The sequence below is a fragment of the Momordica charantia genome (genome assembly GCF_013281855.1).
Source record: "Momordica charantia cultivar OHB3-1 chromosome 1 unlocalized genomic scaffold, Mcharantia_2.0 BLBB01000001.1, whole genome shotgun sequence".
Taxonomy (NCBI): domain Eukaryota; kingdom Viridiplantae; phylum Streptophyta; class Magnoliopsida; order Cucurbitales; family Cucurbitaceae; genus Momordica; species Momordica charantia.
This window is the reverse complement of record NW_028275157.1, coordinates 3,530,345-3,548,280: the sequence shown is the minus strand read 5'-3', so window position 1 is coordinate 3,548,280 and position 17,936 is coordinate 3,530,345. Positions and strand designations below refer to the sequence as shown.

At 40.0% G+C, this 17,936-nt stretch overlaps 1 long non-coding RNA gene and 1 pseudogene across 1 annotated transcript; both read left to right on the top strand.

The window, feature by feature from the left end:
- The first annotated feature begins 7,030 nt into the window (after positions 1-7,030).
- Positions 7,031-10,126, top strand: LOC148213103 (uncharacterized). Its single transcript, XR_015791490.1, has 3 exons — positions 7,031-7,733; positions 7,819-7,859; positions 9,640-10,126. It is a non-coding gene; the product is annotated as an uncharacterized LOC148213103 (long non-coding RNA).
- A 1,232-nt stretch (positions 10,127-11,358) lies between these two features.
- Positions 11,359-13,125, top strand: LOC148213102 (uncharacterized; annotated as a pseudogene).
- The last annotated feature ends 4,811 nt before the right edge of the window (positions 13,126-17,936 follow it).

Genomic DNA, 17,936 nt, shown 5'->3' with positions numbered 1-17,936 from the left:
TGGTTCAATGCATTCCCAATAAGGGCAGTATGACGGTAATAACCAACCCTAACAACGAATTGATCTCGACAAGAACGGTAACTAGTTAGAGAGTGTGCATGGACTATCGTCATCTAAACAATATAACTAGAAAATTCCATTTTCCACTTTTATTTATTGATCGAATGCTTGATCGTCTTGAAGGGAACGAGTATTGTTTCTTCCTTGATGATATTCTGGTTACAACAAGATAACAATAGCTTCGGAGGGCCAAGAAAATACCACTTTCACGTGTCCCTATGGGATATTTGCATTTTGGAGGATGTCGTTCGGTCCTTATAACGCTCCTGCCACCATCCAAAGATGGATGACTGCTATTTTTTCTGACATGGTAGATTGAACGGTAGAAATATTAATGGATGATTTTTCTGTGTTTGGATAGTCTTTTGAAGTTTGTTTATAAATTTTAAAAGATGTTTTAAAAGTTGGGAAGAGACTAAGCTCGTGCTTAATTGGAAGAAGTGTCATTTTATGGTACGTTAAGGAATAGTCTTAGGTGACAAAATTCCAAGAAAAGGAATTGAGGTCGATAGGGCTGAGATAGTTTTGAATTCTAAATTACCCCTTCCTATTGTTGTAAAATGTGTTAGAAGTTTTTTAGGATATGTGGGTTTCTACCACCGTTTTATTCAAAACTTTGCACAAATTTCTAACCCTTTATGTCAGTTGTTAAAAGGGGATCAACCCTTTAATTTTGATGAAAACTATTTGAAAGCTTTTGAGACACATAAAGATGCACTTAGTTTAACACTTATCATAATTTAACTTGATTGGAACTTGTCGTTCGAACTAATGTGTGGTGCAAATGACTTTGCGATAGGTGCGATATTCGGTCAGCAGAAAGGTAAAATTCTTCATTCTATGTTTCACCCTTCGCCCGCCACCAGTGGAAGCAAGCTAGCCCACCGGTACTACCAAAAAGTCTCATGCTTACGTTACTGTTATTGATGGTTTTATTATCTTGGACCCCAGTATGCAAGAAAGACTTTGAAGAGTAGTCAGTTAAACTACATTGTGACTAAGAAAGAGTTTTTAGCTGCTGTTTTCACATTCGATAAATTTCGTTCATATTTAATTAGGACTAAGGTAATAGTTTTTACTGATCATTCTGCATTAAAATACTTGTTTGCTAAAAAATAAGTTAAGTGTAGGTTAATTAGATGGATATTATTGCTACAAGAGTTTGATTTAGAGATAAGAGATAGAAAAGGACGGAAAACCAAGTAGCATATCAGTTGTATAGAGTATAGTCTTCTTTGCAACACGTTAACTATGAAATTAAATAACATTTTGTTGACGAGCATATGTTAGCTATTTATGAAGTCTCTTTGTCTGCTGATTAGGCGATCTATCTGGTTATCAACGTAATTCCTAGTGGTTTAAGTAACCACCATATTAAGAAGTTCTTTCATTGATTTTATAGATGGGATGAACCTTTCTTGTTTAAATTGGAGCCTGACAACATTCTTCGTAGGTGTGTTGTTCAGCATGAACATAAGGAGATTCTGGAGGCGTGCCACAAATCACCATATGGCGGTCATTTTGCTAAACGCAAAACTGCAAAGAAGATCCTCCAAAGTGGGTTCTTTTGGCAGTCCCTCTTTCGAGATGCAGGCATAGTCGCTCAAAGTTGTAGCCGATGCCAAAGATCAAGTAACTTGACACAAAAACATGAGATGCCTCTAAACCCAAATATTGGAAGTTAAGATGTTCGATGTTTGGGGCATTGGCTTCATGAGTCTGTTCCCGCCATAATTTTGTAAGAATTACATTCTTTTGATTGTTGACTACATTTTGAAATGGGTTGAGGATTTGGCCACCCCTACTAACAATGCCAATGTAGTTGATCTCTTCTTGCATAAGTTTATTTTTACTAGATATGGTACAACTATATGCTTGATTAGTCATGACGGCACACCCTTTTTAAATAGAGTAGTTGGTAATTTGTTAAAAAAATATAACATCAATCATCAGATTGCTACTGCCTATCACTCTTAAACTAACGGTTTAGCAGAGATATCTAATATGGCAATAAAATCAATTTTAGAGAAGTTTGTGAATGTGAATATGAATCACTTGGCTATTAAGTCTAATGATGCATTATGGGCATATAGAACTGCATATAAAACTCTGTTAGGTATGTTCCCATATCTCATTGTTTTTGGCAAGGCTGTCATCATCCGCTAAATTATAACATAGAGAATTTTGGGCTATATGGAAGCTAAATTTTGATTATTACGGTGCAGGTGTGTTAGAGTATATATTAGTATATTTTACATTCTTTTAAATAATATGTATTCATTTGTCCTTTACCTTCCCCTTCTAGGATTAGGTCAACATTGTATATTTGTCTATATATATAGACTTCAGTAACGAGAATAAGATCAATCTGGTTCTCTCAAACCTTAGTTTCTACATGGTATCAGAGCTCTAGGTTTTTTTGCCCATTAGGGTTTTGTGCCCATTAGGGTTTTGTCCATTGTTATCCAACTCAACTCACTACCACTGATGTCTCCGCCGCTGCCACCGTCGTCGCTGCCGCTGCCACCCACCGCCACTACAGCCACCGACCACCGCTGCCGTCGCCGCCCACCGTCGCTGCCGCCGCCTGCCGCCGCTGCTGTTTTCCAATTGCTGTTCATGGGTTTCGTCTCGTCGTCCTTCGCACCTCCGTCGCCATCAGTCGTCGTGCGCTTCTGTCACTGCCAATCTCCTTCGTCCCTCTGTTGTCGTGGGGTAGCACTTAGGGTTTCTAGTTTCATAAAACACCTGATCCGATTCAAGCAGTTCGGTTCAAGTGGTCCAGTTCAACTGGTTTGGTTTCAAGCGGTTTGGTTCATCCGATTCAGGTTCAGTTCGGTCTAGTTCGTCACATTCCAGTTCGGTTTGGTCTGATTTATACTGGTTCTAGTCCGGATCATTTGTTTCGATTCAATTGGTTTGGTTCACTTGGCTCTGTTCAATTGGTTTGGTTCGATTCCCTTTCCTCGTTGAGATTTGGTTTGGTGTAAACCAAGGAAGCACCATTGTCATGCCTCAATGACCCATAACGAGATCAAGAGCTAAGAAGCTACAACAAGCTTTACTTTCTCATGTTCAATACTTGGTGAGCTCGACTAGGGATGATCAAGAGATTTTATTATTGAATGAAAGTTGCTATTTTGCTTCAAAAGCCTAGAGCTTGTTGTTCTTTGCAATGCTTGAGTGTTAGATTTGCATGTTAGAGTCATTCAACTAGTCTTGATCAAGCTATCTTGTGGAGTGGTTCGAATCTTGAGTTTAGAAACAAGTTTTCTCTACTCTTGATCTTGATCATCAAGGTAAATTCGTTCTAACTTCTTCCTTAGGTTGAAATCATCTTTATTTTGGGGTTTTAGCATTTGTGATCTAGGGGTTTGCATAACCATAAGGGTTCTTAGATCCAATTGGCTATCGTTTTCTTATCATTTGGTATCAGAGAACTAGGCTCTAGATCGGATATATGTTTCCGTTTTTGTATAGCTCTTCTTGTTCATTGTTTTGAAATTTTTGTTCTTATTGTTCATCTCGTTACATTCTGTCCATGTATCTAAAATATTAAGAAAGTGTCATTTCCATTATTCTTTTCGTTTTATTGTCTTTTATGAGTTTGTAGATCTCTGTCTTATCTACAACTTTGTCTTCTTTCATATCTTGTGATTCAATTTGCTTCTCGGTAAAAAGTTTGAAAATTGACATTCTGTTCTGGAGAGAGCATGTGTTCTTCTTTGTTCTTTATATCTTTTTCACTTGCAAAGCATGCTAGATCTGAGTTGTGCCGTTGAAATTTCCTATTTGGGTTAATCTAGTTGTTGGTGTTAAATCATATTAGTTATGTTTTGATTTATTTCCACAACTAACTGTTACTCATTAAATTCTTGTTACAATTGTCTTAATTAATTTCCAGCAATTTGTTGTTCAATGCTCCTGATGTTTTTCCTGTGTAACTCATATATGTTATAAAAGGCTGAATTAAACTCCATAAAATCTCAAAGTAGCCTTAATTGTTCAAGAGTTACATTTTCTGGTCTTTTAAATTTTCATCTTGTTCGATCTTAATTATTCTGGTCATTTTCTTTCTTAAGCTTGTTTTTTATTTGAGTTTTTAATTTACTCATATATCAAGTTATTTGAGTGTTTTCTTTGTGTGTCTTATCTAATCACTTGAGTTGCAGTCTTGCTCATTGGCTTACTTTTCAATATTGGAGTGTACTTTGCTGAGAGGGTGAGATTGAGCGTTTGTGAGGGAGTGATTTATTGTTTGAGTGTTAAACACGAGTGAAATTCATTAACGAGTGGAAACATGTGAGGGAGTGCTTGTGAGGTCCATTTCTTGTTACTTTAACTTGTTTTGCAGCATGTCCAATCCTGAAGATAATACCATTCCCGATGCCCGAAGGAGAGAGGCATTAGAAGGAACTATGGAGCAATTGATTCGTGGCATAGAGGCTTTGACATAACGGATAGGAAGGTTGGAGGCTTAAAACCAAGCTCTGGAGAGAATTCCACCACCACGTGTTGTAGATGAGGATGATTATGAAAGTGATGGATCTGATCATTGGGAAGACGATCAAGTTACAGTCTTGGTGGCTCCAAGACGGGGAAAGAGACATGTTGGTCGTGGCTTAGATCGAGGGTGAGGCCGAGGAAGAGGCTACCATAATCTCCAACGGATAACTCCACAGGAGGATGCTCGAGTTGACCGAAACTTGGAAAATATCAAATTGAAGCTTCCAAAGTTCTATGGTAAGACTAATCTGGAGGCTTACATTTAGTGGGAGAAGCAAGTGGAGTACGTATTTGACTACCACAATTTTAACGAAGAAAAGAAGGTAAAACTATGTATTGCTCAATTTAAAGATTATGCAATAACATGGTGGGACAAATTGATGTCAAGTAGGAGATGAAATCTTGAGGTGCCAATCGATTCATGGTATGAATTCAAGGAGTTGATGAGAAGGCGATTTGCTCCTAAACATTTCCAAAGGGACACGACGCAAAAGCTACAAGTGTTGAGACAAGGTAGCAAGTTCATAGAGGATTATTACAAGGAGATGGATTTGTTGATGGATCGTGTAACGCCCCGTGTCCTTCAAGTTAGTTTAGTCTCGAATTAGGAGATTTTCATTTAAATTCTAAATTAATTTTAATTAAATTTATGTATACCGTATCGCGCGTGTTTGTTTTATCTCAGGTTGGGATGGGTTTTTCTTTTGGGTTTGGTTTATGCTGTTTTTTTTTTTTAGTTGGGTTGGTTTGGTTTTAAAACAAAAGGGAAAGATAAAAGAAACCCTAGCCCCATCTTCTTCTTCTTCCTCTTCCTTCTCTTGTACCCTAGCCACCATCCACCCACTCTCTTCTTCTTCTCCTCCGGTCGGCATCCCACGACGGCACACGATCAATAGCAGCAGCGGCACGATCTAGGTTCCACGACAACGAGCAAGTAGCAGCCGGCGACATCTTCCCCACGACGAGCACGACGGGGCGAACCATACCCACGGATTGTGTCGTTTCTGCAGCAGTTTCGGCGGCGACCTCACCCAGGCAGCGGCAGTGGCGCGTTACCTTCGGCGTTCTCCCCACGACGGCGTAGCAAGGCGGACAACAGCGAACCTTTAGTAGTGGCGGAGGTTCAGCGGTGTGCCTCGTGGATTTCGGTGGCCCAAGCTCAGGTCCGGCTTTGGTACGGTGTTCCAGCGACTGTCCGCAGCGGTGCACGACAGACAACGAAGTTTTGGTTCGTTCCCTGGCCTCGACAGCCCCGAACAGTCCGAACTCGTGAAGCCCAGCGGATTTGGTGACATTTTCCGGCCTTCCAGTGACGTCCGACGTTGACCCATACCCAAACGGAGCTTGATTTGTGTTACCCACCCCTTCCGGCATTGATTCGACGTTGACCCACTCCAATTCGAACCCAAATCAGATTTATCCATCACTTCTCGACATCGGACCAGCCAGCATAAAACCTTTTAAACATGGATTTGGGAGCCCGAACTTCCTTGGCATTAACCCACTCCTAACCCAAGTTGTTGTAGTGTGAGTTAGTAGGTAACGACTCACCTAAACTCGGTTTCAATTATATTTAAGTCCTTCTGATTGGTTACTAAAACTTCTTTTTCTTTTAGGAAGTGTTCAACAAGCTTAGGAGCTTTAGGACATCTGTTTGTAAGTAGACGATGGGCGGGTGCGTGTGTTGATGTATATTATTTGGTTGCCGTTGTGCTGTTTTATGATGTTTAATATTGATTTTGGTACGCTATTGTCCAATGTAACTCTCTTTTATGTTGGTTTGTATGCCTAGGTAGTGTTGAATGTCCGTCGGTGATAATAGTGGAAATTTTGTATTGTTGAGCTGCTGAGATTTGTTGTGGAATGATGTGTGCTTGCAAGGAATGTTCGTTAAAGTGGATTTATTGTGGGGATGTTTGTTGTCTAAATTTGTATGAAGTGTTTGGCGTGTCTTATGTGTTTTATTATATCTAGCAATGCTTATTGAATACGGATGTTGGATAATGAGTGTAACGCCCCACGTTCTCTGACTCATTTATTTTAAGAGATAAATAGTGTCTTTGGATTTTTTCCCTAACCTGATAACTTTAATTCCTGGATGTTATCATTTTGAAATTCTAATTTTTGGATAAATTAGAATTAAGGTTAATTTCATTGGATTAAGATAATTTAAGTTCTCGGTCTGTGTAGGAGATTTTTTTTAGTTAAATCTTAATTCAATCTTTGGAAATTTAATTTTTTGTTTTGGGATTTTATTTTGAGTTTTTAATTAATTTAATCTCTAAATTAATTTATCAAAATCCTTTAAAGTGGGTCTTCTTTTTAAAAAAGGATCAGGAAAAATCCCTTTTATTTAAAGATATTAGTAATGTTTTTGGTTAATATCATTATTTTCCTTTTTAGTTTTTTTGGTAAAAAGAAAAGGAAAAGGAAGAAAACAAAACAACAATTAAAATAGAAAGCACTAGCCTCCACCAAGTTTTCTTCTCCTCCTTCTTCTTCAACCCTAGTCACCACCCCCCTTCTTCTTGTTGTTAATTTTCGACAGCCACAAGTTCTTTTTCCGGCAAGGTGCAGCGGGGCCAACGACGACCCGACGGTGGAATAGCAACCCACGAGTGACGGTGTTTCTTCGAACTATAGTAGCAGCGGCGAATTTGGTTTCGGCGGCTTCGAGCAGTCCCACGACACGACGACTTCCGGCGCAGTGGCGGCGTCTCCTCGAACAGCAGCGACAGCTCTTAATCCCGAACGGTGGCGCACCCTCGGAAATATCCCAGATCCGGCAACCCCGAGCTAGATCTGTGGTATTCCCTTCGTTTTATGTAGCGATCGGTGCCCCTATGCGTGAAGCTTCCTCGGCGGCGTTTTTATTTTTCCGGCGTGCTGTAGCAACCCACGGCCAGCACACGTCAAGGCAGTTCAGTGATTCCGATAGCCTAGAATCACAGTGATTCCTTCGTTCCAGCAACGTTTGACGCTTACCCACACCAAAACGAAGCTTGATTTGAGTTACCCACCCCCTCCGGCTTTGATTCGACGTTGACCCACTCTTATTCGGATCGAAATTGGCATTACCCATCGCTTTTTGACATTGGAACAACAAGCCTGAACCCCCTCGACGTCGACCCACTCCTAACCCAACGGGTTTTAGTGTGAGTTAGTAGGTAACAACTCACTTGTATTGGATTTTTATTTAATTAAAGTGGTTTTAGTTAGTTTCTAACTTAAGTTTGGTTGCCTATGGTTTAGGAAATCCTTCGGCGAGCTTAGTAACGTGTCAGGGCACTTGTGTAAGTAGTTCTTACTTGGGGATGTTTGCTGTATGAATATGTATGAATTGTTTGGTGCTTTTGGTGTGTTTATTATTTATTAATATGTAAGTTGATTGTGTCTTTGTGAATGTTGGCTAATGATTATAAGTAGTGGAATGAAATCATGTTGGTTCTAGTTGTTTATAATTGATTTGCTTTGCGTTGTTGGATTTGATGCTTAGCGGGATTTCTGAAAGCGTTGTGGATTATGAATGGTTTTTATCGTTGTATGGCTGTGTTCATAAAAGCACACTGAAATAATGTGGGAGAAATCTGTTGTGTTGCACATGCACGTTGGACATGTCATTTCCTTTTTAGCTTACTGTTTTTGGTTCTGGAAGTATGCTGGTTTTATTGTGAGTTGAGTGCTGCATGGGTCATGGCCTAGAAAGTATGTAGTAGGACTCTGGTGAGAGTTTGGTCCTTAATGAAGTGAATGGGTTATGTTGTGTTCTGATTACTATGAAATTTTTAGAGTGTTGGATGCGTTTATGGATATATGTCGGCTACGTCTCTTTTGTGAATTATTTGTGCTGTGGTGTGTAAAGCATGCTTAGTGTTAAGAGAATGGCATCCTCGTGATGTTGAATGGCCATGTCTGGATGATAGTGACATAGGTTATGTGTATAACGTATGTTCCATTGTTGTGAGATAATTTCTACATGGGTCATGGCTGAAAAGCATGTAGGTCTCTGGTGAGAGTTCCGGGATGTAATAAAGTAAATGGAGAACTAACAGGGCCAAAAAGACTGACACGTCACTAGTTGGGTATCGAGGCTCCAGGTGCAAAGGTCGGGGATCGATACCCTAACTTGGTAGAGATGAGTGTCGAGGCTCCGGGTACAAAGGGTCGGGGGTCGGCACGGTGATTCTATTTTGTTGAATTAGTATTGGGTCTTGATGTGGTGGCGGTCAAGGACCAATACGTTGAGTAGTCGTCGATACCTTGGGGATAAATGTCAAGGGTCGATGCACAGTTCAAGACCTTGGGGATAAATGGCAAGGTCGACGCCAAGCTTCTGTAGATGAGTGTCGGGCCTTGGGGATAAATGGCCAGGGTCTATATGATTCGAGGAGCTAGACTTGGAGGACTAACATAATGTGATGCACAGTTCAAGACCTTGGGGATAAATGGCAAGGGTCTATACGATTCGAGGAGTTAGACTTGGAGGACTAACATAATGTGATGCACAGTTCAAGGCCTTGGGAATAAATGGCAAGGTTGAACGCCAAGCCTCTGTAGATGAATGTCGGGCCTTGGGGATAAATGGCAAGGGTCGATACGATTCGAGGAGTTAGACTTGGAGGACTAACATAGTGTGATAGGTTAGGAGTTGCTTGGAGGCCAAGGACCAATACGTTGAGTAGTAGTTGAAGCCTTGGGGATAAATGTCAAGGTCCAACACCGAGCACCGTAGAGAAGTGTCGATGCTTTAGCTACGTGAGGTCAGGGGTCGGTACGACTCGAATGAGTAAGTCTTGGAGGCATCAAGAAAGAGCACTAGTGAGTTAAGTTATGAGTCTGAGTTTGACCTGTATGGTACATTTTTAGTTAAACTTATACATAAACTGCTTCTTAAAATATGTTTCTTTTATTTAAGGCTTGAGGTTAATGATAAACATGATGTGTTGATCCTTTGATAAGCATGACACGTTGTATCCTTGATAAGCATGTTGTTTGTGCGTGACCCTCAGATAAGGGCTGCTTACTGAGTACTGTGGTTGTACTCATCCCTCTTTTTTCCCTCCACTTTTGCAGGTATCGAGCTAGCTCTTGGGATGGTGATGGTGAGGAGGAGACTTGACTAGAGAGACCATTTAACGTTGCGTCGTTAAGCTTCCATTTGGATAGAATAGTTATAGTTGTTTATTTGTAACTGAGTACGTTTTGAGATTATTAAATTGGATTGCTACTAAATTATTAACTGGGAAGGATTTGCATTCGTTAGAGCTTTGGCATTGTTTGTTTTGTTTAGTGCCAGCTTATGTAAGTGTTATTAATTAGAGTAGCGCAGCAGAAGCGTGGTGAGAATTGTCAAAATTTGTAATTTCTAGTGGTTTAGTTCTCTAGTGCGAGTGATACTTTTTAAGTGGTTTTTAGTAACGTTCCTGTTTGAATGCTGAAAATCCTGAGGCGTTACAATGAGTGTTTGGATGAATTGAGTTGGGCTTCAGTCGTTTAAAAATTGTTGACTATGCTCTGTTATAACTAAACTCACTGTGGCGCTGTTGTTAAGAATTGATGTGTTGTGAAAGCATGTTTGGTTTATTGTTTTGATATTAGAATGATGTTTATGTTGTGGAAGCATGTTGAATTGTGTTGGTGAGCTGAGTGATGCATGAGTCATGGTCTAAGAAGGCATAAAGTAGGACTCCGATGAGAGCCGGTTCCGTTATGAAGTGAATGGGTGAGTGTCAGGGCCTCGGGTATAAATGGTCGGGGGCTGATACGTCACTAATTGGGTATCGAGGCCTCGGGTAAAAATGGTTGAGGGTCGATACGCCAATATTGGATAAAGATGAGCGTCGAGGCCTCGGGTATAAATGGTCGAGGGTCGATGCGAGGAGCCTTTTGAAAGGAAAACTATTGAGGCCTTGGGTAAAAATGGTCAAGGGCCAATAGATTGTAAAGACATCGAGGCTTTGAGAATAAATGGCCGAGGGTCGATGCAGTAGTGTCGGGGCTCTGGGTAAAAATGGTCAAAGGCCGACACTACCAACAGAATAGCCTCGGAAAGCTAGAATGGCTGAGATGAGCATAGAGGTGCTTGAGGTGTTAGAGAGCCACGTGGACTGTAGTTGAATTGTACATGGTTGTGGTTAGTACCGGGTCTTACTGAGCATGTCTATGGTTGGTTATATAATGTAATGAAGAGCATGACTATGTATGTTTTTTTCTTTTATGACTTTTGAGCATGATGTTTGTGTGTGATTGGTGAGGGCTACTTATGGAGTATATTTTATATACTCACCCCCCCCCCCCTGCAATTGTTGTTTTCAGGCGGAGATTTTGTTGGCGACCATGGCGATGACGTGGAGGAAACATGACGAGAGAGGACCATAGGCTGCGTAGTTATTTTCGCTTAGCTTAGGTTTAGATGGTTTATGCATTATTGTTTTGGAAACAAACTACTTGTTCCTATTTGATTATTGGGAGTTTCCCACCTGTTGTTTACCTTGACTCAGGATAGTTGTTTCTTTTAGTTTTCTTCCATTCATTGAGTCTGCTTAGTTGGAATAATGGGTTTGCCTTATGGAGTTGTCCACGGAGGACGTTTGAATGATAATTTATAGAATTGATTTTTTTTTATTATTGGTGAATTGATCAGAGTTGGAGCTTTATTTTATATAATTATTTCACAGGGAGTTGTTTATCTCGGGTTTAGAGATAAGATTTGACAGGGGGTTTAATTAACGTTACCTAGAAGAGTGTAAAACGTTCTGGGGCGTTACAGATCAACTTGATCTTGAAGAGGATATGGAGAATCTCATGGCACGATTTCTGAATGACTTAAATAAGGAGATTTCTGATAAGGTTGATCTACAACCTTACTTTAACATTGAGAAGCTGTTGCATATTGCCATAAAGATGGAAAAGCAACTCCAACGAAAGTCTCAAAGGTATTCTACTAAACCTTCTTCAAGTACTTCTACATGGAAAAGGGATAGTAAGCATGCTGAATATAAGTCTAAGACCTGAGTGTTAAGTGAGAAACCTAAGGATAAGGGAGAGACTTCTTATAAGGGGAAAGAAAAGGTTGATGAGACTAAGGAAAGAAATAGAGATATTAAGGGTTGGAAATGTCAAGGAGTTGGTCACTATAGTAGAGATTGCCCTACTAGGAGAACTATGGTCCTTAGGGAGGGAGAGTTGGTGACGGACGATGAGGAGGAAGATGAGGTAATAGAGAAAGAAAATGATGATTGTGATAGTGAGGAGTATAATGAAGAGGACCCTACACATATGTCGTTAGTCACTAGGAGAGCTTTAAGCACCCGAGTTAAGGAGGATAGCTTAGACCAAAAAGAGAATTTATTTCACACTAGGTGCCTTGTTCAATCTGTACCTTGTAGTATGGTGATCGACAGCGGTAGTTGCACCAATGTTGTGAGTTCAATTCTGGTCAAAAGACTTAATTTAGAGACTAAACCACATCATAGACCATATAAGCTTCAATGGTTGAGTGATTGTGAGGAGGTAAGGGTGAATAAGCAAGTTCTTGTTTCTTTTACCATTGGAAAGTATGTTGATGATGTTTTGTGTGATGTTGTCTCAATGCATGCTGGAGATATTTTGTTAGGGAGACCATGGCAATCTGATTGTCGGGTAATGTATGATGGATATACTAATCGTTATCATTTTATTCATATTGGTAGGAAAACTACTCTTGTACCTCTGTCTCCAAAAGATGTAGATGTTGATCAATGTAAACTTGAAACGAAAAGGCAAGAGGTCGATGCAAATGCAAAAGAAATGAAAGAAAAAGAATTGAGAGAAAAAAAGAGTTTGAGTGAAAAGCAAGAGAGTAGCAATCGACCTAGTGAGAAAATTGAGAGAAAAGCCAAATGTGTGAGCTTGTGTGCTAGAATGGGTGAGGTTAGGAATGCTTTGATTGCAAAACGAAATATCCTTGTACTTCTGTATGAAGGATCTTGTTTCCTTACTAACGAGCTTAACCCTTCTTTGCCTAGTGTTTTTGTTGCCCTTTTGCAGGAATTTTAGGAATTATTTCCCGAAGAGATGCCAAGTGGATTGCCACCAGTTAGGGGGATCGAGCATAAGATTGACTTCATTCCAGGAGCGACCATTCCAAACCATCCGGCGTATAAGACTAATCCTAGCGAGGCCGAAGAGATACAACGGCAAGCGAATGACCTCCTTGCCAAAGGGTATGTACGCGAGAGTTTGAGTCCATGTTCTGTTCCTGTTATTTTTGTACCTAAGAAAGATGGGTCATGGCGTATGTGTGTTGATTGTAGGGCTATAAACAAGATAACTATTAAGTATAGGCATCCAATTCCTGAATTAGATGATATGCTTGATGAGTTGCATGGATGTAGTCTCTTTACTAAGATTGATTTGAAATCGGGTTATCATCAAATTCGCATGCATATTGGGGATGAATGGAAAACTTCTTTCAAAACTAAGTATGGTCTTTATGAATGGTTAGTTATGCCTTTTGGATTGACTAATGCACCTAGTACATTCATGAGGTTAATGAATCATGTCTTAATTTTACCCTAAAAGCTTTGAAGGTAATAAAATGACATTGAGCTCTTATGATTTACTGCTTCATGAATTGGTACTTGTAGTTGCTCAAAAATTTCCCTACTTTGACTCCCTTATTTTACTTTTTATTTCATCTTGTTCTCCTAGCCCAACCCTTTGTTTCTTCTCTTTTTTTCAGTAAAAAGTGATTCCAAGACTGAGGATAGTAGTTTTGAGAAATGGGAAGATAGCGACCTGATACATAGTATCCTTTGATGAGTTTTGAGAACAATTTCATCATGATACTAGAGTTGCAACAACAAAGAAATAATTTAGAGCAACAGTCGAGATTGTAAAGGGTGACTTACGCATGATCGACGTTTTATAAGTGATTGCATCATATTTTGCTTGTAAAAAGGAGCATGTCTGGCCAAAAAAAAAAGCAAAAAAGGAAAAAGATAAAAATAAGAAAGATAAAAAAGAAAAAGAAAAAGAAAATATGAAATATCTAAGACTATGACAATTCTTTAGTTCAATGACTGGGGCAATAAACATAGATCAACAACAGCAGTTTTAAAGGCTTCAAGGTCCTCTTTACAAATTTTAAAAATGGGGCAAAGTTGTCGATGTTTTGTCATTTATACAAAGGCCAATTTTAGATTGAGAAGATCACATTTGTTGCACATAAAATTTTGTAGTCTTTTCACATTCACATGATTGGATTACAACAACATTCCATAGATCACTTGGAAGTTGAAGGCTAAGAAAAGAGGTCCTTTGCATTCAAAGGTGGACTGCATCAACTGCACGTCGAAACTAAGGCGAAAAAGGCAGTCTTTACGTTCAAAATGGATCACAACAACATTTCAGTGAAGAATAATAACATGTGGCTAGAAGGATGATTTCATCAAATGTCTCCAGTTAAGTTCAAAGAAGAGCACTACAACAAATATGGGATTGAGCGACGAAAATGCTGTTGTCGAATAAAAAGCGACGTAATAGCATTTCGTCGCATAAAAAGCGACGTAATAGCATTTCGTCGCATAAGGTGATTTCGTCTCATAAAAAAGCGACGAACTCACATTTCGTTGAGTTTAAAAGTGACGCAAATGCATTGTTCGTTGCTTTTTATGCGACGCAAATCATTTTCATCTCTTTTTCAAGTGACGAAGAAGCGTTTTCGTCACTTTTTCAAGCGCTTCATCGCTTTTGAACAATCCTGTTTGCCAGCGTTTAACTTAAAACGCCGGCCAAACGACCTCGTTCGGCTAAGCGACGAAACAGATTTCGTCGATTAGCCCCAACCCTAAATCGAGCGCCCCCATCTTCTTCCTCAATTTCCTTTTGTCCCCCGAAATCTCCATTGCTGCCATGCGGTGACCCCATCTACCACCTTCGTTGTGACAATATTGCCGCTGCCGTTATCATTGTTGTCGCCGCCGTAAGTCTCTATCGTCACTGTCGTTACTGATTTCGGCGCCCCCCTCTTCTTCCCACTTCCCTGCGTACAAGGTGAGAAAACGTTTATGTCCTTATGGTTCCATTACTACTATGAGCATAGCCGTTAGAATTAATATTGATTTCTCACTGAATGATATCTTAATTTTCTAATTTATGAACATTTATGCCGATGTAAGGTCTTGAGAATCTATTTTTGGTACTGATATGGCTCTGAATTCTGAATTTCTTCCTGTATACGAATGGTTTTAGGGATAAACAGTGATTATGTCCAGGTTACAATTTATTTCTTAATGCACTGCTTCTTTTAACTGCTTTGTATGGATGCAATATTTACTTTTATGCAACTTCTGCCTTTCTATTCTTTGGTGTTCTTTGAAGTTTGTTTAGTGTTCTTCTCATCATAGCTTGGTTTTTGGATTTAGGATCCTTGTTATAGATTTTAATGTTCATTTGACACATTTATTTAGTGAATTACTTATTGTTTCTACTGAGATTCAAATTGTTCCACGAAATTTAAGTCATCCTACTGTACAGATAGGCTTGTACTTCGTGAGACTTTGCAACTTGTTTGTGTGATAAATTATTAAATACCTAAGTTGTGGAGTTCAAACCTTTGAAGTGTTCTTCGATGTATGATAGCAATGATAAGATATATATTCTTTTGGTATTAGTTTCTGTTTTCCATCCTTCTAGTATTGGTGTTCTGTTTCTTGTAATGGATAAAGCAATTAGTGGGTTAAATCCTTCTTACTTTTTAACAGAGCTCATATTTATTGCAGATTTCTTTGTATGGTTGCTTGGAGTATTGCTCGGAGGTGGAGCTTGCTTGGGTTTCATTAACGAGGTAAGTTTCTTACTTTAAACATTCCTTTAGCTCGATTTGACTCAAATTTTATACTTCTTTTTGGGTTGATTTGTTATATATTTTTTCATTTGTTGAATCTTGAATTCCCAATATTTGATAAATGCTTGCATATTCGTGGAATGGACTCATTGCTTCATAAATTTTGTGTGTTTTATTTTTTTAATGCATAGTTTGTGATATATATATATTTGTTTGAAGGAGAAATTTAGCATAGATAAGTATGAGTCACTTTTGAGAACTAAGTTTATTTTAAAATCTTTTTGAACTTGTTTAATTGCTTTATTGATCCATTATATTCAGTATATTGATTAGTATATTGATTAGTAAAATCATAGATAGAACTTGGATAAAAGACCATAGCTTAAGCAAATAATATAAAGAAGGGATTAGGGCATTTGTTGAATTGTCAAATAATCACGTAGATGAGAGAGGGGTACACGTTGTCCAAGTATGAGATGTCAAAATACTAAATGGAAACGACTCTATGATGTTGAAGAAAATTTATACAAATATGGAACTTCTCCAATTTATAGTAGATGGATTTTTCATGAAGAAATTTCTGGTTTATCTGCTTTTATGACACGAAGTGAAAACACCACACGTAATGTAGAGGAAGCAGATAGAAGCAGTGAAATGTTAAATGATTTGACTAATGAGGTATATCATGGTCAAGATTACTCAATTAGGATTGGATCAAGTGATAATAGTAAGAGTGAAAGTGATAAGTTTCAATCGATGTTTGAGGAAATTAATCAACAACTATACCCTCGATGTACATTGTTGGAGGTGATATCTCAACTCACACGTGGCATGCGATGATTGGATACTCAGAAGCACACGAGCCTTTTTCTTCCGAAGTCCAAAATTTTCCTACCTCGGCCATGATCCTTCATGTCGAGCTGACCAAACAGTTCTAGATTGTATTCCCAGATAGTCAATTGAACTGTCTTCCTCCACTTCGACTAAGCTCATTCTCCGACATACTTCGTTACATCCCGTCGTGTTTCACGGTTACCTTAAAGAGCTGTTGAGGCCTTGTTAGGAACACGGTCGGAGACTTCCTCTATAAATAGAGCCTATTTCCTCCCTTATAAGGTAAGCGAACATTCGATTCTCTCTCTCGAATTGATTCGACATTCGCAAAGTTGATCATTTTTTTTATCAAGCATTTGGCATCGTCTGTGGGAATAATTTCTCAAGTCATTTCCTACCAACAACTAAACTGAGTAATGGTAATCACATCATCCTCTCAACTTTTTCACACACCCGTTCTAAGTGACAATCGCGACCATGCTCGCCAAACCTACAACCCGTCGAACTTATTCTCAAGTCGCCGGGACCTCCAAAGACCAGCTCCCGACGCTTCAAGTGGAAGGGGATTGTTCGACTACGAATGCAGTCCCAAATGGGGCTCAAGGAGAAGGGGGCCGAGCTGACGACTTCTCGGTGAACCTACAACCGATAAAGAACCCCCAGGTTCAAGAGAACGTGGAGGATAAATTTCCTCCATTGCCTATTCAGCCAGCACTGTAGCAAGCTCAATTGGTTAGAGATTGGGGACACACCCGCAGTCGTTCGGGCAACAGTCTTAACCCATTGGTCGACCCGACCATCGTCGCCAACTCCACCACCAACAATGTTGAGGTGAAGGATCGTTTGGCCGCCATGGAGAAAGGCGAGGGGGAGTCTACCCCCACAATCCGTCGGGATCCGAAGAAAGGAAAAGCACCAGCTGACCTGATTCCTCGGGTAAAACTGACCCTCCGCGTTGACCCACAGAAAGTATCCACATCGAAACACTACCGTTAGCCCCGCAGTAGAGTGTGGAAGTACTCTCTTCGATGCGCGGGAAGACCCACGGTCTTTCCCAGCCTAACCGCACCAAACAGAGGCTTCGGGTAAGACTTCCGAGGAAGCAGTCGGAAGCGTCGACCGGTAGCCACGACCTGCGTAGGGTACTATGTGTACGCCACCATGATCGCGAGACTCTTTAGCACAGAAGAAATGTCCCTAGCGACCTTAGGCATCGTATTACCACTAGGGCGAGAAGCGAAGAGATAGACAATCACCATGCTTCGGCACAGGCCTCCTATAGTATTCGGTCTGAGATGGACCGGTTGAAAGAAGAAATGCAAAAAGAAATAGATGATCTCAAAAAGCAATACAAGTCACCGAATCAGGTGGACTTTGCAGAGCGTGAAGAGCCACCCTTCACCTAGTAGATTCTCAACGAGCCGATCCCTCACAAGTTCAAAGCCCCAACGATGACTCCGTACGATGGGTCGGGAGACCTTGTCTCGTACGTCGAGATCTTTGAAGGAAAGATGGACTTTCTCGCGGCAAGTGACGCGATTAAATGTTACTCCTTCCAAATTGCTCTAGAAGGCTCAGCTCGGCTCTAGTGCAGACAGTTGAGACCAAAGTCCATCAACAGCTAGGATGACTTGCACATAATGTTCATCAACCAGTTCTCAACTCGACAGTTGATGAAATTGTCTGCATCTCATCTCGGCACAATCAA